The 24,311-nt window shown below is 53.1% G+C and overlaps 1 protein-coding gene across 3 annotated transcripts in view; it reads left to right on the top strand.

The window, feature by feature from the left end:
• The first annotated feature begins 9,234 nt into the window (after positions 1–9,234).
• Positions 9,235–24,311, top strand: part of Paqr5 (progestin and adipoQ receptor family member 5) — an 88,596-nt gene continuing 73,519 nt past the window's right edge. The window contains exons 1-2 of one of the 3 annotated variants that reach the window (XM_078049384.1): positions 9,247–9,789; positions 10,126–10,306. The gene's annotated coding sequence lies outside the window, so the exon portion shown is untranslated. Of the gene's footprint in view, positions 9,790–10,125; positions 10,307–24,311 lie in introns of all 3 variants that reach the window. The other 2 variants (XM_078049388.1, XM_078049383.1) reach the window with 2 other exon arrangements.

The raw sequence follows: 24,311 nt of genomic DNA, 5'->3' as shown, positions 1-24,311 counted from the left end.
AACTGCACCAGTGCAGCATGCAGATGAGGCTCTAAACTGAGGCTCTGCCAGCCAGAACCAGGCTCTCACCAGGCACCGGGGCAGCCAGGCTAGCAATCTCAAGGTCAAGGTCAGTGTCAAGAGGAATGCTGAGCGGCCAGCTGGTGAGCTTGGTATCTCAGGTCATGGAGAGAACATGGATGTTGGGCTCAAGTTCAAACAGCCATCTTCCAAGTACATGAGCTTGAACAAGCTACTTAACCACTGAGCCTCCTGCCTCACCAGGTTGCATGGGAATAAAGCATGAAGTTCCTGGCCCTGGCCTGGTGAGGAGGGCAGAGAGGCTCCCACTGGTGGAGAGGGCTAAGTGGGGAGCTGGCAGGGGCAGGGAGGGTGCTGACTTAGGCCCTGGGCTCCCTCCCCATCAGCCCCTGCCCTGAGGCCCGCTGACCCCCAACCCTGACAGGCCTGGCTATGAATTCGGCTTTAGGATTTAAGTGTCCCTTCTCTGTATAATTTGCTGGCTTCCTTACTCCCCCATTGCAGGGGACTGAGCTCACAGAAGACAGGAGTTATTTGGGATCTTCCTGCAGACCTGTGTGGTGGGGGCAGAAAATGCTTAGGATGTTGGTGAGGAAACCTGGGCTCTGGCACTTCCAGCCTCTGTGGCCCTTTGAGACTGTATTTCCCATCCACAGGCAGGAATATGAAATCTGTAACACCGTGTGATTGGCCTTTGGTGTCCAGGACATGCCAAGGAGGTGAAGGTTTGTGCAGGTGGGGGAGGCGGGGGTAATACAGCATGAGAATGGCAGAGGTTCTGGTTAGAGCCTTCTCATTCGGAGGTTTTGATGTGAATCTGAGATAGCACTGTTTGTCGTTAGTTAGACTCTGGAATAGTATGATAAAGATATTAATGTTCTGTAATTAAGTACACTAGCTTGGGGCTAAATTAAATATTTACACAGCCCTTGATTATCTTTTCCCTGTCTTTAGCAACTCCCTGCCCATGTTAAAATATTTAGCAGGGATTTCAGAAGTATTCTCAAACCTGGCTGCGGCTGAGAAAGTTACTGAATACCCAGGAAATTCAGGGCCACTGCTCTTAGCCAGTCCCATCGGCTGCTGCTTTATTTGGAGGCCAGGATAATCCACGTGGCTTGATCGGATCAGCATCTTAGAAGGAAGGTGTAACACTTGGATTTCTCTCTCTCCCTCTCTTTCTCTTTTATTTTTGGTCCTACTGGGATTGAACCCAGGGCTTTGCACATGCTAGGCAAGAGCTCCACCTCGTAGCTACATCCCCAGCCCTGAACTTGGCTCTTTAAAAGGGAAACAAACTGTGCAGGGAGGTATGAGACAGGCGGGAACTCAAAGGAATTTTCTAGTATAAGTGTCAGAAACTGTCTCCAAAATAGCTGCACAAAAATTTTTGAGGAGGAAGAAACCCCCAGCAGGGCAGGTGGCAGCCGAGGCGAACTTGGCCTTTAATTCATGGAGTGACCACAGGCAAGTCACTTGCCCTTTTAGGATCTTGGCGTTCCTAGAATAGCTAATGCGTTTTTATGGTCCCTCCTGGTTTAATGTATTCTTACATATGAAATGCACTAGAAGGACTCAGCCTTTGCCAAAATAAAACTGGGCAAAATGCCTGCTCCTTACACTGTTTAAATAATCATCGTTTTTATGTTAAGGCTACCTGTGGAAGCCTCCAGATTGACTGGGTAGGGAGAATAGGAGGCCTGTTGTGAACGTTAGCTATAGGATATATGATGTTGCCATAAACCTCAGAGTAGACATGTTCCAAGAAAAAGTGTACATAAATTTGATTTTTTAAAAATCTCTGTATATGACTGAGAGACTCAGTGCAGCCCCAAATTCGACAGCACAAACTTTAGACCTTCCTGATTTGAGGACCTTATACAAGTCATGGGCTCAGCTTCCCAGTCTGTGAAATGGGATCACGGTGGATGTGGGGCTGGGTGAGCGCTCAGTGAGATGCTGAGCCTGTGAAGCTCCCAGCAGCTGCAGTAGGGGCCTGGGAACTCTGGCTGGTCTTACTTCAAAACTCTTGTGACAGTGAAGCCTCCTCTCCACAAATGTGTGCAGCTGGACTTCCATGGCTGGGCCGACTGAGCTTGTCACAGGGTTCCTGGGCCACCCCCAGCTGCCCCGTGGCTGGGCAGGCCAGGCCTCAGGAAGGCAGCGCAGTGGAACGCTGCCAGCTTCTGATGGCTCCAGAGAGCATGGGGACAGAATGCAGCAAGGTCCCCAGGGGCCTTTCCTTTGAACACAGCTTTAAAAGGTCCACACCCAGGTGGGGAGAGAGCTGCGGCCTCATGCCAACTGCTCCTCTGTGAGTCCAGAACCTGTCCAGTCCTATTTCTAGAAGCATCCATGCCCATCCAGCCTGCTCCTGAGGAGGCTCTGAAAACACTGGGTCCTCTCCCTCCCCCCCCCCCATCAGGGGGAAGATGCAGGAAGAGCAGGGAGAAGGCCTCTGCCCCTGCCGAGACCACCGGGGCCCTGCGCTGAGCTCAGCCTTGTCCTCAGCGCACTGGCCACCTCTGGGAGTGTCCCCGTCTGACCCTGCAGACATTCTTACTTAGAATAAAATCATGCCTGGAGAACATGAGGCTCAGAGCCCTGCAAGCTCTTCACCAACATCGTCAGGGTCCTCTGTGCCCCACAAGAAGCACACACTTGGCTAAGAGGGCCAGTGGTGCACGGGGGGCTGTGTGCAGAACCGTCATCTACTGTGGTGGTTTCAGGGCCCATCCTGCCTTTAAAATTGTTCTGTCCTTTGGGCATGAAGCTTTGACTTCTTTCAAAAACCACAGAGAGGCAGCCCTGTGAGCACCTGTGCCCACCTGAGAGGTGCCTTAAAGGGCCTTCCCTGAACACAGGACTAATAACACTCATTATTATTATTATTATTAGCCCATATGCAAATCTATTGCACAAGTGATATTACAAGAAAACCAGAAATAAAAAAAAATACCTATCTGAAATCTATTAAGTGGGCATTTTGATTTTCTTTTTCCTTTCCCTTATTTCCCCCTGATTCCCTCCTAGCTCACGTACATGCACAGATACAACTTTTTCCCAGCTGGGCTCTGATCCAATGCAATTTTGCAGTCAACACCATATCATCAGCGCTTCTCCATGTGCCAGCCGTCTTCATAATTGGCTTTTAAAATGGGCGTGCTGTTGTTTACCAATGCTGGAGAGAGCAGGACGTTTAAGTTGCTTCAAGTTTCCAGCCATTAGATACACTTCTGGCTTTTTCTTTTTTGAGGATTATTTCCTAAGGCTATGTTCTCAGGTGTAGCCCTGCAGGGTGAGAGGTGGTGAATACTCTCCCAGTTCTTGAAAGGGAGCTGAGCGCAGGGGTTTGCCTGAGGCTTGCAAACAGCGGGTACCTGAGGGCTGAGAGCGAGCTGGGGGTCAAGAGAGGAGTCTCTGGGTTTACTTGGGCCACTGGAAGTGCAGCAGTCCTGAAAGGTCTTTAGTCCTAAAGGGAAGGCAGTGGCTTCCCTCTGTGGGAAGGTAGGAGAAGCAGCCCGGAGAGAGCTGCTACCTCAGTCTTCCCCAGCTGCTCCCAGGATTGACTTAAGCCTCAGCATCTACAGTGACCACAGCTCAGGGACTGGAGAAGACACCCAGAGGAGTGGCAAGCAACTGGCCATTCAGATGTGATTCAGACAGTAAGTGCAATTGCCATTGCTGCTGGGGAAAATCCACCCACCATCACCGTGGTCTGGAGCCAGCAGAGGCGCCATGCACTCTGCACTGTGTGTGTGTGTGTGTGTGTGTGTGTGTGTGTGTGTGTGTGTGTGTGCGCGCGCTGGGCCCAACCCAGAGCACCATGGGGAAAGATGAGGTGGCAGCCAGGCTCCTGGCTGTCCAGGTGCCCCAAGAATCAAGCAGGCTGAGGTAGACTACCTGGGGAGGCGGTGTCTCCACCCTGGATGGATGCACATCTGAATTCCCCCACGGAGCTTTAGGGAATTTGGGGAGCTCCAGGGATTTGATACTAGTGTCTAGCTGGGGCTGGGAAGCACTGGACTGGATGGTACACTTTCTTGTTAGGGAATCCTATGGTTGGACTATGTGTTGGAAGCTGGGTCCTCACTAGACGTGTGGGGAGATGGTGGTGTCTACAGAAGATGGAGCCTAGTGCAAGATAATTGGGTTGCTGCCCTCGGAAGGGATTAATGTACTTTTCCAGGGAGCCTGGCTAGTTCCAAAGACTGTTGTTATAAAAGACTGTGCTTGAGCCCTGAACTGCTTTCTGGCTTCTCGCCTTGCTGCGTGGTCTGCAGCCTGTGCTCCCGCCATTGTGATGCCATCTACCGTGAGGCACACTCTAGGGGCTGAACCCACAGAGCTTCCCAGTGTTAGACTTTCAGCTTCCAAAACTGTGAGCTAAGAAAACCTGGGTCCGATCTTCAGCACCACATAAAAATAAATAAGTGAAATGAAGGTATTGTGTCCAACTACAACTAAAATAAATAAATAAATATTAAAAAAAGAAAACCTCTTTTCTTCATAAAGTATCCAGCCTCCAGCAGTTTGTTAGAGGAATGAAACAAAAAAACAACAACAAAAAGCTATTTCAGGGTGTCTTTGGATACAGGGACAGGGACCCTCTTAGGCTATTAAGAGAAAACAGAGTTCACTGTGCAGATTGCAGGGGAGGGTACATTAAACCCCCTTTGTAATCTCTATAAACACTTACCCCCAAGCCACACAAAATGAACCTTCCACCTAAATAAAACAGGGTGTTTCTGGGCTTCTGTGACATTAGTAGCTTTCAGCCCAGGACCCTGTGTCTCCCTTGCAGGCAGGAGGCTTCCCAGGAGGAACTAGGGGCCACTGGTTGCTGTAAACACTGCCTGACCTGGGAAGCTGGGCCCCAAGATGGGGGCAGCCCTGAGCATCTGTCACCCTGGGAGGTAAGGGCCTGATCTCTTGCCAAGGGGGTCACCTCTCCACTTCAGTTTCCTCCCTGCCACCCACACTCCTTAAAGGGCCAGCCTTCCATGCTCCACCTCCCTCAGCAGTTCTGCTCGGGAAGGATCTATGCCTGGAGAGGGTTGCCAGACTGGTGTCCCCACCCCAGGGGTTGGCCTTAGAGAATGTGCTCTCTGAATGGAAGTGACGCTCATCTCTCCCTGACAAGGGGCTGGGCGTCATAAGAGGGCCAGGGCACACGGATGAGAGAGAGTGGTCACTTCCCCTGAGCCCATCCTTCACAGGGACCTGGTGACAGAGAGATGTCAGTGGAAGAGGCACAGAGGGTGCTGTTGAAACAGCTGTGGTCGGACGACAAGGTGGACGAAAGGAAGTCCAAAGAGGGGAGTCCCCAGTTCAGTCCCCAGCAAGGTCCCCAAGTGGCTTCTGTCTTTTTTTCTCCTGCATCACACAACCAGAGGGGAGAAGAGGTCGGCAGAGGCTCGGTCCTGGCAGCCCAGGCAAGGATGTGAGAAACTGGGTGGGTGAAAGGAGGAGTCTGGCCCTGCAGGACCACTGGGTGCCACCAGTAGGACGGAAGACACGGCAGGGATTGACTCAGGTCCCCCAAAGGAAATGTCACATCCTAACCTCCGTGACCTGCGACTGGGGCCTAACTGGGAAAAAGCCGTCTTTGCAGATCTCATGCATCTGAGGATCTTGAGAAGCGATTTCCTGAACCCAAAGACTGGTGTCCTTACTTGAAGAGGAGAGGACATGGAGACACCCCGAGACGGCCGAGTGAAGACTGGGGCAGGGATTAGAGAGATGCCCCCACAGCCCAGCGATGCCCAGAGGAGAGGAAGGACTCTCCCTGTAAGCCTCAGAGGGAGTGGGCCCCAAGGACATTTTGACTGGGGACTTCTGGCCTCCAGGACTCTGAGAGAGTAACAGGACGGAAACTCTCTGAGAAGCTCCCATAAACCTCTCCCTTAATAGCTATTTCTTTCTCTGTAAGAAAAGGTTTTAATGGAGGAATGGATAAAGAAAATGTAATACATATACCAATGGAATATTACTCAGCCTTAAAAAGAATGGACTATGGCATTTGCTGGTAAATGGATAGAACTGGAGGCTAGCATGCTAAGTGAAACAAGCCAATCCTCCAAAATGAAAGGCCAAATGTTCTCTTCGATTTGTGGATGCTAACTCAAAAGAAAGGAGGCTGGGGAGGGGAATAAGAGAAATCCATTGGATTAGACAAAGGGAAATGAAGGGAAGGGAATGGAGAGGGGAACAGGAAAGACAGTAGAATTAACTGGCCATAACTTTCTAACCTTGTATTTGTATACACCACCAGGGTAACTCCCCGCCATGAGCGACCATTGATAGGGTGGGAACTGAAATAGAACCTATTGTACTCTATGTATGTCTCTTCTGCCAAAATACATTCTACTGTCGTGTATAACTAAAAAGAAGAGGAAGAGGAAGAGGAAGAAGAGGAAGAGGAAGAGGAAGAGGAAGAAGAAGAAGAAGAAGAAGAAGAAGAAGAAGAAGAAGAAGAAGAAGAAGAAGAAGAAGAGGCAGGCTGACATCTGCAGCCCAGTGAGGCAATGGGGCAACAGCACTGTCAGCGGGCAGCCTGTGAGTCCATCTGATGTTGTGGGGCAAGAACCCAGCGAGTCCCGGCACCTCTCCTGGCCTCCGTGTTCTTACCTGGAAAGCAGGACCCTGCTCTGATGGTCTCATTGCGGAGGAGGAGAGAGGAGGAAGTAGACTTGGGGTTGGGTGCAAGAGGCTGAGAACGCTGTGAGGAACCCGGGTGTTGGCATGAAGCCAGGACAGTGGTCTCTTCTGCACTGTCCCTGCTGTCAGATGAGGCCTTTGGAACAAGCACAGGAGGACAGGCCATCTGGGCCCCACCCGAGGAGCTGCTCAACCCACCAAAGACTAGGTGCATGTTGGGGGCGTTGAAGAACATGTACAAAGAACTTCTGAGGTGGTGCCTCCTGAACGCACAAATTGGGGATGGGAGACACCTAGCCACTTGGATGGGAGGGGGTATGCTCCCCCAAAATGGTCTTTCTGAGTTGTTCTGTTGTAAAGATGTCAGGGAGACTGACGTGCATGACTGGCGCCCTCCTTCCTTCCCACCCTCCCTGGGCCTCTCTGACCATTGCAGATCCACCCCTCCCCCAGCCCCTTGTGAGGGTCTTTGCCACAGTGAGACACAGGTGCCCAGTCCAGCCTGGGTCAGTTCCACAAGCATCCCCTGAGGCCCCTGGAGAACAGCACAATTCCACAGGTTACATTCGCTCTGCCCACTGCCGTGGACGCAGCACTTCCAAATGTGTTCTGTGGTCATCACGGTGACCCTAAAAGGGAAGAGGTTATGACCCCCCAGGCCATAGATAAAGAAACGGAGAGTCAGAGAAGAGAAATAACTTGGCCAAGGCCATCTACATACAGGTTGTCTGACTCCTGGTGCTCTTCCGCTGTCACCTAACTGCCTTCCTGACAGGTCACCTGCTGTCTCATTAGGTGTTTGGGGACCTGTGTATCTCTCCAGGGATGTCTTGTGCTGGAATCTCCCTAACTGGTGTGGGCTCCATACATTCCTAGGAATACAGCTCTGGCCTGGCTTCCAGGTCTGTGTGGCTCCCTCCTTCCAGATGCTGCACGTCACGTCACTGCAGCAACTTCCTCTGCTGCACAAGGTTCCCAGTGCTGCACCTCAGTTCAGTCTCTTCTTCCTGCTAGAAGCTTCCCTACCCACTCATCCCTGTCCCCCTACTTCTTAGGGCTCAGACCTCCTTAGCACAGGAGCCTCAAAGCCAGCACAGTTCTGAGGTCCTCAAATCAAGTTCCAACTCTGCCACAAATGGGCAGGACACATGTCCACTCTGGGCCTCTGCTTCCTCACTATGACGTGGGGTAAATTAAGCCCAGCACTCTCCAAATTCCCCTCCAAGTGGTCTCAGTCCCTTTCCCTGGTCTCTCACTTCCCCTGCTCCTCTCTGATCTTCCTGAGCCATCCGCAGCACCCTCTCCCAGCTCCATGTCACGTTTAATCATTCAGCTAGACTTTAAGCTAAGAGCAGACATGGCATCTATGGTACCCACCCATGGAGTGCTCAGCCAGCACATGCTGATGAATGGTCAGTCAGCCACTGGCCACCTCCACTGGAGTTGGGAGTCTCTTTGTCTCCCCTCTTGAGTTTCCCCAAGGTGCACACAAAGGTGCACCAGCAGTGAAGATCTCCAGGTGAGGCACTGGGCATCGTTTACCGTGGCTACCAGTGGGGTGCATGCCTGCACCTGTTCACCTCACATCTTCTGCAGGAAGGGCGATGAGGTCAGGGAAAGGCTTTGCCTCCCAGAAGACACCTCACGCCTTTGTCCAGGGCATCAAAGATGGTGTCTAAAAGCATACACCCCCTTGCTTTCTCCCTTCAAAGGGCTTCCTATATCATGTCTCACTGAGTTTCCCAACAGCCTTGGGAAGACAAGTCAGGGATTATGCATCTCCATTTTGTGGACGGCCACACCTAATTCAGCATAGAGCTGAATTCCACTCTCCCTGGGCCCAGTCATCCACGTGGAGCAGCTGGTCCCTATGGCCTCAGTCACTCTTCCTTTAAGAACCGAGAGGACCAACATGCCGCCTAGCACATACGCTTTGTACAGCCACAGCAAACCTAGTAAAGCAAGTTGCCCAATGCCATGATTCAGGATCCATTAACAGGGCCTCAGAGATAATACACTGCAGCCCACTCACTGTGAATGAGGAAACAGAGCCAGAGTCTTGCCCAAGGTCACAGTGTGAATGGAGGCCAGAGCCCAGGTATCTGGACTCCCAGTCCAGTACTCTTGCCTCTGGCTGCACAATCTGCAAACAGTGCAGGGCAGAGTGCCAAAGGGATCCCCTTCCAAAATGGGCAGGACCAAGTGAGTGATCCCTCACCTGGAGTCTGGAAATTTTGTTGTAGGGTGGGTTTTCTGAGTTCTTTGGGTAGGGTGGGCCCGCAGAAAGCAGCTGCAACCTGTTCCTTCAGCACCTGCACATAATCAGAGTCTGAGCCCGGGGCCTAATGTTTCTTCTTTGTCCTCTGCGTCCCTTCATTTCTTATCGCTGTGACCACTGGCTGGCAGAGGGCCAGCCCCAGCACCTTCCAGTTTGGGAGCTTGTGACCTGGGACACAGAGCCTGAGGGGAGAAAGGCTGAGGACTGGCAAGGACCGCCGGCCCTGGGCACTCCAGAGAGAGCAGGGAGGAAGTGAAGGCAGGTGTCTAGTCCGGAGCACCCAGGAGCCTTTCCCACCAGGGGAGAGGACTTTGTGGGGTGGGGCTGCGGTTGCTTTCTGACCTTCCCTGTGCTTCATCCACCCCGTGCATTTTTCTGAGGGGCAGGTTCCGAGGCCCTGCTCTTCCTCTGGACTCCCAGCCCTCCCTCAGCCATTGGGACGGGAGTGGGCGTGGAGTATGGCCCACAGGGTTCCAGGGTGCCAGAGGGCCTTTGCGACCCCCGCGTGCCTCTGCAGGAGTTTTGGTAGCACTTGAAACTCGGGCAAGGAGAACTTTAGAAGGTGATCGAGGCCAGGGGTCGGTGGCACGCAGCTAGGCGCCGACCAGGCGTCCGGAGGGTGCCCCGCGCCGCCCTCGGCTCCTCCCCGGGGGCCGCCCTGCCCGCGCCCGAGGAGCTGGGGCGGGGACCGCGCTGGGAGGCGCCCGCCAGGTGCACTTCCCACTAGTCCCGGGGCCCGCGGCGGCCCGGGAGGACTGCCCCACCTCCCTCTTGCCTGAGCCGCGTCCCTGCACCCTGTCTACTGGACGTCCGTGACCCTCAGGACCCAGGTAACCCAGGGCTGGATGCCCGGCCAGTGCCGCCCCCGGGTCCCCCGTGGCGCGCAGCCTCCGAGTTCAAGTGCACTCTCTCTCCCTGCTCCGGGAGCGCCCCGGAGTGGGGCGGCAACCGTGAGGTCGGCTTGGAAAGTTTGGTCGTGCGAGGGTGGCGCAGCCGCGCAGCCACTTCCACCCGCTCACCCCAAGCGCGTGTGAAGGCGGCGGCCGCTGCCCCTGCGGAAGGCTCGCCGCGGACATGGGTTGGTTTTGGTCTTCTCCCTTTTGCTCTCTTGGAGCCTGCAATGGTGGGCGATTCCTTTAAGGGATGTTTGTTTTGGTGCTTCCCAGCTCCTCCAGAGGTGAGACCGGGCTGAGTGAGATGGGGTGCGAGGACGGGGCGGCCCTGTGCGCCCTATTCAAGTGGACGCCCATCACCGGGAAATCCTGCCTTTGGTCCTCTGCCTTCCCCTGGCTGCAGTCAGGACTGGGCATCGTTGACCCCCCGCAGTGCTTCCCAAGCCCCTGCAAGGTGAGGTCAGGAGAGGGGATGGGCCGCAGCCGGGCTGACGCAGTGTGTGAGCCCCTGACTCCCGTGGGTATGAGCGAGCGGCTCTGCTTGGGAAGGGGGAAGGATGCCACTTCCACCAGAGCCAGAGACCTTCCTTATTTCTGTTTCCCCCCACAGCAAACTAGCGGGGTGGTAGGTGTTGGCCCATTGGCAGATGAGGGGAAAAGGAGACTCAAAGAGGCCAAGTTATTTGCTCAGGAAAAGAGGTGGACCACAGCCTTCTCGAGCCAGATGGTCACTTCTGCATTTTTGCGATTTGTTTCTCCCTCACTCCCTTAAGGTTCTTCCTGTGGACAAAGAGAGGGCACCTCCAAACAGAAACTCCAAGAGCGAGCCTGCTCCTTGTTAAGTTCTGGGAACTGCAGGAGGTGGGAGACCCACTTTGTTCCCATGGGTAGCCATAGCACCGCACAGCTGAAGGTGCTCTACTAGAATGGCATAAGTTAACCTGAAAGTGAATTCTTTTCAAGCTGACATACCTCTCTGCCCTTGGTAAGCGGAAAGGACACTGCAGAGTTAAACCAGGAAGGTGCTCACCAGCACCCTGAGGTCCCTTGACATCTTTTTTTAAACTAGTAAACACATCCATAACACCTTGTGCTTTTCCAGATAGAAAATGGGCTTTCCTTTCCTCTTGGTCCACTTCTTGTCAGGCCAAGAAGAGTGGGGGGCAGTGTGCAGGGTTAAATGCCCAGCACCACAGTGCGCTGGGTTGGAGGCAGAGGCACTCTGTCCTGTCTAGTGGAATTCGTATCCATCCTTTCTGGATATTCATTTTGGAAACATTAATCTTAATTGTCTCCTTTCTCTCTTGACTCCCCCATGGGGCAGCCATGGTTTAGAGAAGAATTCGTTTTTCTTGCCTCAATTTCCTCTTGGACAAAATGGGGACAATAGAATCTGCATGGTTTTATGAAAGAGTGAGTGGTCCAAAAGGCTCTGTATATTGCGAAGCACACCTCTGAGATGACTCTTCTTTCTCTCTCTCTCTCTCTCTCTCTCTCTCTCTCTCTCTCTCTCTCTCTGTGTGTGTGTGTGTGTGTGTGTGTATTAGCCTGGCTCCAAGTTGGCCTGTATATTTCCTGTAAGCAGTAGCCATGCATCTAGCCGTCCCTCAGAGAGCAGGCCTTACTCTGAGTGCACACTAGATTTGTAAGAAGTATTTATTGGTCAAAATCTCTATGAGAAACAAATTGCTAAAAATCCAGAGAAAAGGGTGGTTTGGCTTCTTCCTCTCTCCTTCCCAATGTGAGAGAGAGCCTCTCTTCCATACAGGGGATGGTCCAAGGGACAGAAGGGAGGGGCTGAAGAACCCTGTGGGTGGAAGGGGTCCATGTCTTCTTCAACCAAGGACAATGGGGAAGGAAGGCAGAGGGAAGGTTCTAGAAGACTCTCGATGGCAGTCCTCGGAAGTTGCCACCCTGCTCTAGAAGAAATCCTCCAGTCACCCAGGGCCTTTGAGTCCCTACCTGGGACTCTGGGCCCTTGGATTGGGACCTTGGGAGATCTACACTGCTGAGCAGGCCTGTTGTCTGCCTGTGGCCTAAGGGAAGGCCAGAACACCCAGTGCTGGTCAGTTTTGTTCCCTGGAGGAGGCTGCGGAGAAAGGGTCTGGGCTGAAGCCCCTGCTTGGGCCTCCCCCGACCACCTGAGAGATGTTCCTGTAGTTGATGGGCCCTGCCCAGCCTCCTACTGCTGGCTCTCGGATCTCATCAGAATGAGAGCTCTAGACCCAGAGTGTCCAGGCCCCGCGGTCACGTCCCTTCATGCCCCTCTGCTTTATTTTCCACAGCGTACCTCACATTCTGTGTGTTTCACTTTTATCTTGGGTTTCATCTGCCCTGCCTAGGGCACCAGCTCATGCGGGCATGGCTTCTTGTCTGTTTTGTTCCCTGCTCTGTCCCTGGGGTCTGGGCAGCGCCTGGTGTGTGGTAGGTGTTCATTTATGACATGTTGAATAAGTGGGTACTTCCCCTTCTCCTTCCTCAGAGTCCACACAGGGAGAGGGAGGCCCAGGGCTGAGGGTGCCTGATGGAGGCAGGGCTGGAGTTGTTCCTAACTGGACTGGAGTTAATTCAGAGCTGGGTCCCTGTCCCCTGCTCCAGGTTGTTAGGGTTATAAGAGTCTCCTGGGCAGTTGCCTCTAGAGTTACCTGGAAGGGAACCTCTAGACTGAGCAGATGGCCACCGCAGAGGGCCCTTGGAGTTCCAAGGAGAAGTGGTCCCCAAAAGGCTTCCGTCCTCACAAGAATTCTACTCTCCAAAGGGAGCCCATCCCTCTTTGAGTGAGCCAGCCCTGGGGGGAAAAGAGTGTCCCAACCAGGAAGCTTGTTCAGATTCCCCAGGGCGCTGAGAACCAGAGGGACCAAAGCCAGACTCTGGTGCCCTGGGGAGGGTGGCCGTTCAGATGGGTTGGGCTAGGGATGACACCAGTGTGAGAAGTGCAGAGGCCAGGGAAAGGCCCTGAGGCCTCACCTAGGAAAGGGGTAAGAGAACCTGGATGCCAGGGAGACACACAAGCAGCTGTCATGCAGTCCCTTATGTTAGAACGTGGCCAGGGTGGGCTTTTTGGCCTAGCCTGCCATTGACCCAAATATCTCTTCCCATTGCCCTTCATGCTTTGCCAAAATCATAGTTAGAATGTTCTTGCAGAGTCTTGGAGTAGGGAGAGGGACTCCAGAGTTGGACCTTGAAGGATGTATAGGAGCTTTCCAATTTGTAGGGAAAATTGGGGAGGAGGGGCTTGGGGCAGGCAAGGAAGCAGTGATAAGATTAAGAAGAAATGGCTCTGTAGTGGTGCCTTCTTCTCTGGACCACACCCCTCCACCATCCTTGCCCCCGGCCACCTTCCGTGGAGTCCCTTCTCCTGGAGGAAGTGAGGCTAGACCTGAGAGCATAGCTTCATGCATTCCTGCACCCTGCCTTCTCCTTATCACCATCGTCACTGCCCGTTGGATGGCTTTCAGCCTCAGTGAATGGAAAAGTACGCCTGTTGCGACATGATGTGAGTCAGTCATTCATAAATAATGGGGCTGCACAGCCAGCCCTGATGCCTGAGGTCTGGCCCATAGTAGGAGTCACAGTGTTGGCTCCCTGCGGAAAAGACACGTCGAACTCTAGAAATTATTAGGAAATCACGCAGGATGGCAGTGAGGAGCCATCAGACGCAAGATAAATACCATCTGTTTTGTTTTGGTACCAGGGATCAAACTCAGGGACATTTAACCACAGAGCCACACCCAGCCCTTTCGTATTTTATTTAGAGACAGGGTCTCACTGAGTTCCTTTGGGCCTCACTAAGTTGCTGAGGCTGGCTTTGAACTCGACATCCTCCTGCCACAGCCTCCCAAGCTGCTGGGATTACAGGCATGTGCCACTGTGCCTGGCCAAGAAATATCACCTTTGACATCTGGGAGAAAAGATAGTGCCCCCCTAAAGCAATGATCTAAGTCTTAATTCTCACCATTCCCTGTTCTTCAACCTGGGTTTTACCTTAGAGAGTTTCCCTCTCTTCTGACCTTGAGCCACAGGACCATCCTGTGAGGTCCCCTCCACCCCAGGTGAGTTTTGCCTATCTCTATCAGGGGCACTTTGCACGGACATACCATGGCTCCTTAAAACACCCCTCCCCTTTGATTAATTGGGAACCTCCTGACCAAAGTGACCTTGATGGGACTCTTTTGGAGCCTGTCAGAGGCACAGGGCCTCTGTGGCTTCTAGATCCCAGGATCCCCAATTCAGCCACACCCCCAGCCGGCCCTGGGCTTGGAGTTGGTCGGTGTACTCCTGGGAGCTGAGGTTGGTGTGGCTGCCAGCAGGTCTGGATCCTAACTCCGACACTATTCAACTCACAGTGGGACTTTGGTGTTGTCACTTCCTGAGCCTCAGTTTCCTCATCTGTAAGAGAGAGCTTAGCCAGGTATGGTGGCACACATCTGTAATCTAGTATCTCAGGAGGCTGAGGCAGGAGCATTGCAAATTCAAGGCCAGCCTGGGCAGCTTCGTGAGACCTTATTTCAAAAGAGGAAAAAATCAAAAGAGCTGCTGTGTAGCTCAGTGGTAAAGCACCCCTGGGTTCAGTCCCTGGTACTGCCCCCCAACAAAGCCAGCTCTGGTTCAGTCGGAGTCCTCCACCTCAGCATCATTGTCATGGTGCACAGATAAGTCTTAAGGAGGGCAGGGGGAAGTGGGGACTATCCTGTGCCTTTTTGACAAGGCATGTTGAGCAGAGATGTTTAGCAGAGTCCTTGGCCTCCACCCACCGGTGCCAGAGCATCACTGCCCTTTTCCTCCTTGACAGCCAATGTCCGCTGGGGGCAGCATCATATCTGGCTGAGACCCACTGGATTAGATGATCCCAGAGGAGCCTCCCAACATCACCCCCAAGACAGAGGGGACAATTTTCCTTTCCAGTTTTGGGAGTTGGACTGTTCAGTGGGTGGGGGTCTGAGGACTTAGGGATGGAAATGAGTGGAGAGAAGGGACGTACTGGGCCTGGGGGACCTCATACTGGGAGCCAAGGCCAAGTTCTCCTTGCCTTCCAGGCTTTGGGTTACATAAAAAGGTGGGGGTGGGGGGTCAGGCCTGTAGTCTGGGCCCTCCCACTGAGGTCAGGGCAGTGTAGTGACCAATCGTGTATTCACAGCCAGGACTCAGCTGCTCCCCAGCTTGCCCCTCTCTCCTTGCCCTGGAAGGGGACACAGGAAGTGACTCAGCCCACCAGCTGATAAAGGCAGGAGAGGTTGGAGCCTGGCGTTAGAGACAAGGGCACCCGGCCTGCACTGAGCTACCCCTGGTTTTATTTTGTTTATGCCTCCCAAGCTAGCTGTTTATTAACTTGGTCCACAGATTCCCCTTCTGACCTTGTTGCTTAATGGAAGGGCAGATCTGGCTTGGGGGATGTGGGGGGGGGGGGCTGATGAATCTAAGCGGTCACTGCTCTGGTCTGGGATGGTAACCGCCCAGAAATGATGGGTTTGGGCTGTTCATTCTTACAGCCCTCGTGGAAGAACCTCTGCTCTAGGCTGTGGGCTAGATGTTGGGACGAGACCATGAATGAGACCATGTCCCTGGCTGTGCACAGGCCAGGATGTCGGTCTGTGCTCAGCGGAGGGTGGGCAGCCCCATGGTGTGCTTGTGCTTGTAGGGGGTGGGGGTGGGGCACGCACAGATTAGCAGAAGGGGTGAGGGGTACTGGGCAGATTCACAAGATGGAGGGGTGGGGTTTCATGTGTTGCTTTGTTTGCCTTTTTTGTTATCTCAGTAAAATACATGGGACATACAAATATGTTGTTTCCACCATTGTAACAGGTGCAGTTCGTTGCCATTAAGCTCACTTAATCCTTCTCCAGGTATCACACCAACCTTCTCATCATTTCCCACTGGAAACTTTGTACCCAGCAAACACTAAGTCCCCATCTCCCAGCCCCAGTCCTTGGAAGCCGCTATTCTGCTCTCTTTCTCTGACTTTGAGTCCTTGAGGTACTTTGCAGTGATCTGTTTTCTGTTGCTGACACCATAATGCCAGGGGCTGGGTACATTTAAGGAAAAGAGGTAAGTTGGCCCAGTGTTGGAGGCCCAGGGTGGAGGTGATGGTCCAGGGATGGCCTCTGGCTGCAGAGTCTCAGGCAGTGCAGAGTGTCACATGGGAGCCCGTGGGCATACAGACATGGCTTTCAGTCTCCTGCCCTTCCCTTACACAGCCACCAGGATTCGGCCTTAGGGGCTGCTCCCTAATGACTTCTGTGATTTGATTCCCAAGGCTCCACCCCCATGTGCCTTAGTTGAGTTGTTTCCATCCTCTTAACAGCTACCAATGGGGATTCCATTTCAAGACCCAAACCAGAGTAGACCTCCCTTAAATTGGATCCTATAGTATTTGCCTTTTTTGTGACTGTCATATGTCACTTCGCATAATGTCCTTGAGGTTCACCCATGTTAGAGCAAGTGACAGAATTTCCTCCCTCCACCCCTAGTGCTGGGGATTGAACCCAGGGTCTTGTGCATGCTAGGTAAGTACCCCACCACCGAGCTACACCCCCAGCCCTCCTTGATTTTTTTTTAAAAAATTGTTATTTCTTCTTTTTGGTTTTATACCTGACAATAGAATGTATTTTGACAAATCATACATACATGGAACACAAGTTCCTCCTTGTTTATGGCAGAATAACATTCCGTGGTCTGTGTGGACCACATTTTGTGAATCTGTTCATCTGCCTGGGGACACCTGCTTCCACCCATTGGCTACTGTGAATCATGCCGCGATGCTCTTAGGAGTACGGATATCTACTTGGGTTTCTGCTTTCAGTCCACTGGGTATATGCCCGGTAGTGGGATTCCTGGATCATGTACTGGTTCTTTGGTTTTTGGAGTGCCTTCATAGTTTGGGGTAGAGGTGTCTGACCTTGGTTTTAAGGACAGTTATGTGCCCTGGGCATCTAAGAGGAAAGACTAGAGGAGAGGGAAGGGAAGATCTACACCATGGCATGAAAGGAGTGGGGCAGAGGTTTTGTGCCTGGGCTGCAGAGGCTTGCTGGGGATGAGGCCACAGCAGGTGCCAAGGTTGAAGAACCCACCTACTCGGGCTGGGGGACTTGGGCTCTGCTCCGTGGACAAGAAGAAACATCGACAGAGACTTTGAGCAGGAATCGATACAGGCTGATTGTCTTCTTAGAAGGCTGAGCCAGGAGTGATGTGCCAGGTGGAGTGGGAGGGCAGGACGCTGGAGGCAAGAAGGCGGGGGCGGGGGGGGGGGCGGGAGAATGGGCAACTCTGGAGCCCTTCACTGGGCAGTGGAGGGAGCAGGTCTGAGAGGCTGGTGAACTACACGAGGGTACCCCGGCTACTGGTTTTGCAATGGCTAGATGTGGAGCCTCATGGGAGGCACAGCAGTTTGAGAAGATGGGGAGGGGATCAGCATGGGCAAGGTGACTTTTAGGGACACTTGGAGCCTGAGTGGAGATGAACTGATATAGGATGTGTCTGATGTGCAAGGGCTGGTTTGTCCAATGAGCCAGGGTCGAGGCCCGGGAAAGGACTGCCATTGGGTGGCACATGGGGCCCAGCTAAGTTGGAGGCCAGGATGTGGTGGCCTCTGCTGGATGTGACTCAGTCCCTGCCCAGGGCATGTCACGCCCATCCACATAGTTTCATTGCCAGACTTGAGGCTGTCTGCTTGGGCTGGGCACTGGGGGTACAGGTACCGAGATGAACCTGGGTGGTGACTTTAATTCACGTATTCATTACATAAACCTCGGAGAATGGGGCTTTTCCAGTTTCTTTGCACAGTTAAAGATCCGATTGTGATGGGTGGTGTGTGGAGACATGGAGTATGTTGTGAGTGGGTCACGGGGTGTGACCGTCTGAGGCAAGGTTTCCCAACCTTGGCTCTAGTGACCTTTGGGGCGAGATAGCTCTTGGTTGTAGGGGACGTTCCTGTGCACTGTAGGGTGTTTGGCAGCATTCACACACACATTCCCTACTCCCAGACATTGTCCCCTAGGGAGCAAAATTGCCCCCAGTTGAGGTCCATCGGTCCAAGGGACCAGGACAGTCTTCCTTGAGGAAGTCATGTTAATCTGAGCACCAGAAGACAGATAAGGGTTGATCAAAGAAAAGCAGGGTGGAGAGGGGATGTATCAGTCAGCATTCTGTCACGGACGGAAATAATATCTTACCCCTGAGGTAATCACAGTACAAGAAGGAAGGGTCCATGTTGTCTGTAGTCCACGGTCGGTTAGCACTGTTGCCTTTGGGCCTGTGATGAGGCAGCACGTCAGGTGGTAGAGCAAGCTGCTCGCCTCATGGTGACAGGGAAGCAGAGAGAGAGAATGGGGAGGGACCAAGGTCCCAATATTCTCTTCAAAGGCGTGTTCCCACATGACCAGATGACTTTCAACTAAGTACCTCATCCAAACTGTAGCTGTAGAGGAGAGTGTCCAAGGCACAGGTTAGAGTATGTGCAAAGGCCCTGAGGTACGGCAGAGTGCAAGGATAGAGAGCGTGAGGAAGCTGAGGTAGCAAATGAAGGCTTCAACCAGATGGGCCGTGGTGGAGGGGGTGAGAGTCGATGGGTTCTAGGGATAGTCAAGAGGGGTCACAGCTGGGTTTTGATGACTGAAAGGGTGTGGGCTTGACAAGGAAGCCTCCCAGGTTTAGAGAATGAAACTGGCTGAAAGCCGGCCCTTCTGTGCTGGTTGGAGATACCTGGGGACAAGGAGTGGATCCCGGGCTCAGAAGAGGTTCCTCGGGATGGAGGTGCACACTGGTTGCTGCCTGCATACAGATGAAGAGGGAAGCCATGGCGTGGGAGAGAGTGGGGACCTCCCAGAGGGCTGGCAGGGAGGCCCCTGCAGGAGTGGCTGAGGAGGGCAGTGCTGTGCAGTGTGTGGCGCCAGAGCGAGTCAGACCAGGACTGGGGAGCAGTTGCCAGGGGGCTGCCAGGGGCAGGGACAGTTGCAGGCAGTGCTCCCCAAATGTTGTCATTAGAGGCGAGGAGGGAACATGCAAAAGCCAGAAAGGGCAGTGGGCTGGAGGTTTGATTTGGTTTTGTTTTTCAATCTTGCTTGTTTTGTGTCCCCAGCACCTTCTTAAGAAAGCAGAAGTACAGCATTCAGAATTCTAAGATTATGAGATGGTCTCTGTGAAGGGTGTCCAACCCCACACCCTCCGACCTCGCAGGTCCCTCCCTCCCTTTAGACAACTCTTCCAGTTTCAAGCCTGGGGTGGTGAAGTGCGCGTGCTGATTCCTTCCCCAGGTGGTGGTGGCACAGGGGCGCACCTCGGTCCCCAGGCTCTGGCTCTGTCTTCCCACTTCTCCGTCTCTATGAGATCCCCCGCATCTGCACATCTAGAGCGTTTCTTTCTTGTTCCTAGCTCTGTGAGCTTCCCGCACAGGGGTCACAGTGCTCAACCCAGCTCCTGGGTTTTGGACATGAAGTCGGTTTTGAGTCCTTTGCCTCCTCAAAGGATGTCCCAGAGGGTCACCCTGTACGGAGCCATTTACAAATGGAGGTGGGTTTAAGTGAGATGCAGTCCCAGAGGCAGAGCTGCTGGGTCAGAGGGGATGTGTGTGAGAGTGTTGGAGGCTGACGGCCATTTGACGTATACAGATTTTGCGAGAAGGCACCAGAAAAACAAGGCCGCTGACCCTCCACCCCTCCAACACGGTGTGTGACAGACTCACTGGCATCCACCAACCTGGAAGACAAAAAAGAGTTTCTTGATATAATTTTAACTTGTTTTTTTTTTTTTACCATAATAAGATGTGTCAGAGCTACAGAACTGTTTGTCTTTGCTTTTCTGTGAAGCAGTCTATTCATGTTTTACCCATTTTCTGTTGATGACACCTCTCTCTCTCTGTCTTGCGCTCGCGCTTGCTCTCTCTCTCTCTCTCTCTCTCTCTCTCTCTCTCTCTCTCTCCACACACACACTCACACACACACTCAGTACAGAGAATTAAATTAAACTCAGGGCTTCTGCACGTGCTAGGCCTGTGCTCTACCACCAAACTACATCCACAGCTCTCTGAGGATCTTCCTGCTGGGATCCCACGTGAATGCCCCCTGCCCGGCTTGATGTTTTTCTTATTGAATTGAAAGAAATCTTTAGGCATCAGGAAAACTAGTCTTTTGTCTGGAATCTAAATGGCACATCTCCCAAGCCCCATTTGATCAAGGAGTTCTTTTTGCTATTACTGCTAATTTTTTTTTTAAGAGAGAGGGAGGGAGGGAGAGAGAGAGAGAGAATTTTTAATATTTATTTTTTAGTTCTCGGTGGACACATCATCTTTGTTTGTATGTGGTGCTGAGGATCGAACCCGGGCTGCACGCACGCCAGGCGAGCGCGCTACCGCTTGAGCCACATCCCCAGCCCTATTACTGCTAATTTTTAAGAATTATTAATGCAGAGGGAAGGGGAGGAGAGGGGTCTCTGACACGGAGGTTCCTGAGAGGTAGTGGGGTATAAGTCGCAGAACAGGAGCAGGGGTGGTCTGTGGGCAGGGGGGCAGATACCTTGGCAGAAAGGAGGAAGGAGGGTACCCTGGCCAGGAATTTGGTGGCTGAGTTGAGGGATCCAGTGAGGTAGCTGAGGGAACCCAGGTATGTTAATGAGGTATGGAATGTCAGGGGCGGGGACTTGACCACGTCAGCAGGAGAGAGCTTGATTGGCAGGCCCTGGAGTTGGAGTGGAAGAGAAGTGGGGAGACACTCCTGTTCCTGCGATTGCCAGCCCAGGCTCAGAACCAGCTCATCTCTCCTTCATACGCCATCCAATATTTCCTGGCTCTTCTTCAGCCAGGCCCACAAACCAAGCACCGGGGACAGTCTCTATGCCCAAAGCCCTCTGGTTTTAACTAACCAATTTTGAGTGAGATGATCCTGAACCATTTCCCGGCCCTGCCTGGCCTTTCCCGTGGAGGCCCTCATCAGGCGCTGGCCCAGGCCTTCCCCTTGCTCCTGCTTCCACCTCTGACCATGGAGGACCCTGCTCTCGTGGTGCTGGGGAGCGAACCCAGGGCCCCACACAAGGAAGACGTTCTTCTTTCAGTGGCCTTGCCTCTCTTTGTGGTACCTCAGATTAATTCCTAAGTCACAGTCCTGGGGGTACAACAATTGAGTCCCTGGAGGACCCTGGGACGGGGAAGCGTGAGGGTCAGTGCTGCGGGTGATCAGTGCCAGTAGGGAATGGGCTCTGAAGAATGGAAACGAGGAGAGGCCTGGCAGGGGGACAGCCAGAGCAGATGGGAGGCACCGGGAGTGTGTGTGCACCGTGTGCGTGTTGTGCGTTGGGTGTAGCACAGTGGTCAGAACTGGGAGGACGGAGAAAATATATAGTGAGGTCACTAATCTGATGGCCTGTGAGGCCTGCAGGAGTGAGAGGCCAAACACACAGGGCGCCCTGTGAATGCTCTGTGAAGGAAGGAATAAGTTGACTTTGTGTTGACTCCCGCTGGGGACGCAGGGTGGGCTGGGCAAACGCACTGCAGTAGGACTGACAGGTTGTCAGGACGGCCAACCCATTCCTGCGAGTACAGTCCCCTCTCCCTTGCTGGTACCATCCACAGAGTCCCTTCCCTGGATGCTCTCAACCACTGCATCACTTCCTCAACCCTGGCACTGGCACCCCCTCCCTCCCTTCCGTCTGGCTCAATGGCGCAGGTGTTTCCCCTCCTGTCTGAAGTGAGCCTCTGTCATCTTGGCCTCTACCTCCCCTTGAAGGTCCCTTGTCCCTCCACGGACCTCCCTTCGCCTGAATCAGGGGTCCATACCTGTCCACTGGTTCAGATCTTCCAAGGACATTCAACCTGAGAAGAGAATTCTTAAAGACCAAAATGTCTTCAAAACCTGAAGAACTGAGGAATAACGGTGCAGGGATCGGTCGCGGCACTGCTATTGGGGGCTTGGTCCACACTCCTCACATCACACCAGATCTTTGTGTGTGGAGGCTCCTACTGTAATAAGGCTGACCTAGGTCACAGTCCTATGCTCTGCAAGACCCTAAAACCACTGGAGGCTGCAAATGCATGTGCCCATTTGACAATTGCTTATGTGACCTGGTGATCACCCAAAGGGTTATTTATCTTCTTGAGACGGGGTGTGTGGGGAGATAGTCTCCATTCCGCAGGCACTTACCTAGGTCTCAGGAAGAGTGACTGGACCCTGTGCTGGGGGTCACAGGGTCCCATCCTCGGGGATGTTTGTTTTAAGTCCTACAGAGACAACACATAGCGATTCGCTGCTGTGCCACACAATCCCAGCTGTCAGCGCAGAGACTAAAGGGAACCCAGATGGGCTGTGGCTGGTGAGGACTTCTGGAAAGAAGAAGTGGCTCTGGGGAAGGTGGCAAAGCGGGAGGAAGAGAAAAGGAAGTCCAGGGGGAGGCCCCTGTGCCTGGCATTCTGCACCCCAGGTGTGCCCTGGGGAGGTCGAGCATCAGACCTCAGGGGTGGCCATGGCACGGTGATTGGTCACCCCAGGGGCAACAGGGGAGCCTTCTGGGAGGGAAGGAACAGGTGGCACCAGCCTGGGAGCCTGGGTGGGGAGCTGGCTGAGCTGGACTCGAGGATCTACATTTCTGTGAAGGACAGGTTCACAGCTGCTCGTTCCCCAAGTCTCCCTTTATCCCCCAGCCCCCCATAACAGGGACCAACGTTATTCCCAGCTAGGAGCTCAGTGATGTCCGTCACCTGGTCTCTTTCTTGGTGAAAGGTAGCAACAGGAAAGAGTGGGCCTTGAAGAAGGGTGCCAACAGGAGAAGGCTTCAGTTGCTGACACGGGGGACATCAGTAGTTCATTTCTTAAATGTTTTTGTCCACGTCCTCTCTAGAACCTGGCTAATCTTTTGTTTGTTTGTTTGTTTTTAATTGTAAATGAGAAAAAAAAAAGCATGTGTGTGTGTGTGTGTGTGTGTGTGTGTGTGTGTGTGTGTGTGAAGGAGGGTGGAGCATCCGTCTGGCTTACCCAGGCCGTCTTCACCTTCGTCCCCAGGACGGTTGCTGGGACTCGGTTGCTGGAGTACCACTGAACAGAACTGGGACTTTCTAGGTTTATTCTCTGACCCGCTCGTGTTTGATCCCAGGCCAAGGATCACACAGCAGGCTGGTCAAGTCCAGAGACTCCAGTGTGTTAGGCTACAACCTAGAAGCAGTGTTCCAGCAACTTCTCTTCTGGAAGCACCACCTTGGCCTTTCATGGGTGCAGACCAATCTTCCTCCATGGCCCGCCTTGGCTCACAGCCCCAGGATTTCCTTGAGGACCCACAAAGAGCAGAGGAGGTGCCCAAGCTGCGGGTCCAGTGGCCAGGCTCCTGTGGCTGGCTGGACAAGGGCTGGGAAGGGGAGGGACACAGCCCCTGGCTGGGCTCCAGCAGCCTGGTGCTATGAACACCCTCCATTGTCCCAAGGCCTCAGACTTGACTTTTCAAAGGGAAAACACCTGATAGGGCGGCTCCGCTCCACTCCTGGGTTTGTGGTCGCAGTGGCCTACTGGGGGAGGAGGACAGCGCTGACCAGGTCTCCAGGGGTTGGATGATACCTGCCCTAGGTGAACACCTGGAGGGTGCCCATTCCCCTCCAGCATTGCTCAACCAGAGCCTGCCAATGCTGGCACCCTTTTTTTTTAAATTTGATATTTTATTTCATTTTTGATTAACGTGTTAATAGCACACATCAGTGGGGTTCAGGGTGGTATTTCCACATAGGCACAGGGTATACTCATCAAATCCAGCCTCCCTTTATCCCCCAGCACCCCCTGCCCAGCCTCCAGTGATGGCTGTTCTATGTTCAGATCACTACTCTATCTGTTTAGCTTCCACACGAAGCTCAGCACGCTGTGTTTGTCTTTCTGCATCTGGCTTATTTCACTTAATGTGGTTAAGGTCCATGCAGGTCACAAATGATGGGATTTCATTCTTCTTCACAGCTGAATGTGCAGATATGCCACTGTGTATGTACATCCCATTGCCTTTGTCCCCTCACCCATTGGTGAGGTCATAGCCACTGTGAATAGAGGGCTCATTATTGGCAAGTGCTCCTGGGCCACGGAGGAGGAGCAGAGCAGCATCACTGTCTGCATTTGCTCACACCAGGATGAGGAGACGGAGGTGCACGAGGGTCAGCTCACACAGTGTCCCTTTGGGCTTCCCAAGGATGGCTCCACTCAGACTTGAACCAGGTCTTTGGACTCCTTGCCCAGTGCTCTTTGCCTGTTGATGATGAGCCTAACACAAATGACTTCTCTGCCCCTCACTCCTCCCTTCCTGCTCTAATTTGTCCCCCTGAAACTCTAGCTGCTGACAGTTATTGGGTAAATGAATTCCCTTTGTCCAGGAATGACGGGTTGGACCTCTGTAAGAGTTTTAACCAGGCACAGTGGTGCGCGCCTGTAACCCCAGCAACTCCAGAGGCTGAGGATGAAAGATCGCAAGTTCAAGGCCAGCTCAGACAACTTATTAAGACCTGACTTGAA

The sequence above is a fragment of the Ictidomys tridecemlineatus genome, chromosome 5, assembly GCF_052094955.1.
Source record: "Ictidomys tridecemlineatus isolate mIctTri1 chromosome 5, mIctTri1.hap1, whole genome shotgun sequence".
Taxonomy (NCBI): domain Eukaryota; kingdom Metazoa; phylum Chordata; class Mammalia; order Rodentia; family Sciuridae; genus Ictidomys; species Ictidomys tridecemlineatus.
The sequence above is the reverse complement of the archived record's forward strand: the minus strand, read 5'-3'. Positions and strand labels throughout refer to the sequence as shown.